Source organism: Cyprinodon variegatus, unplaced genomic scaffold, assembly GCF_000732505.1.
Source record: "Cyprinodon variegatus isolate N-32 unplaced genomic scaffold, C_variegatus-1.0 Scaffold1459, whole genome shotgun sequence".
Classification (NCBI taxonomy): Eukaryota; Metazoa; Chordata; class Actinopteri; order Cyprinodontiformes; family Cyprinodontidae; genus Cyprinodon; species Cyprinodon variegatus.
Window position 1 is genome coordinate 48,014 of NW_015151912.1, and position 1,119 is coordinate 49,132.

Genomic DNA, 1,119 nt, shown 5'->3' on the forward strand with positions numbered 1-1,119 from the left:
CTGGTTCCAAACTGGAAAACATCTCCGAGTCCAAAGAAAGACCCATTTCAGTGAAACATGAATGATCCCTGAGGCTCAGACCAATAGAAACCTGATTCGCTGGTTCTGATGCGTCGGCAGCCATGTTTCCAGGCTGGTCCACAGCAGGTGGGACACGGGAACCAATCTGGACTCGCATCTCCTTCCTCTGCAGGAGAGATTCACTAAAGTCCAAGCTGGGAAAATCTATTCGGTTCATTTCAGTTCTATAGCTACAATTCACATCTTATCTCACTTTATAGATCCAGATCAACCAGATCATCCAGTCAGATTAGTTTCTATCTAAGGAAAAGCAGCTGATTGACTCTCAGCAATCCCTCACACCTTTATGGCATTGAAGCTAAAACCCAGAAGGAGTGATCTGTTTGCTATATTTCTGTAAAGAGGCGTTTGGGAGCGAATTAACAATCAGCTTAGAGTGAAGCGAGTAGAATGGCCAGTAGAAGCAAAGGAAAAATAGCCTCAGGTTAAACTTCTAGGATGTGGCTATGATGCTGGTTGGAGGCAGCCATCAGCGGGGGGGGATCTGGTGCCACTGGGAGCAAAGGTCCAGCTAGCGGAGCCAAACTGGGAGGAGATGCGGTGGATTCTAGTTTAAAGTCGTCAAGCGACAAACACAGAATATTTGCTGTGTTTGGTGTGAAGCTTCCATTAGCCCCCCCCCCTTTCAGAGACATAGGCAGGTATGGGGCATTGCAGGCTAACAGCCGCCCCCATTCCAAAGGGGGGGACCCGTTCATCCGTTTCTATTTGCATGTTTTCTAAACTAAAACCAGGCTTAGTTGGGCTGCTGTCTAAACCAGAGGTAACCAATCAAAAATCCTTTGGGTCTGAATAAAGAAAATCATCAACCAGAAAAGGTCCGGAGACATTTTTAATTATAATCTGTTACTTTAAACAGACTGAAATAAAATGAACACTGAAATAAAATGAGGTGTTTATGCATCCACGTTATAAATGAAGTTTTAAATAGAAAATATAAAAAAAATGTTTTCCATTTTTAAATCTAAAGTGTTTTTTGAAGTAGAGAACAACAATCGTTCAGTTTGGTTTATAGATAATTTCCTGATTCCCATATTT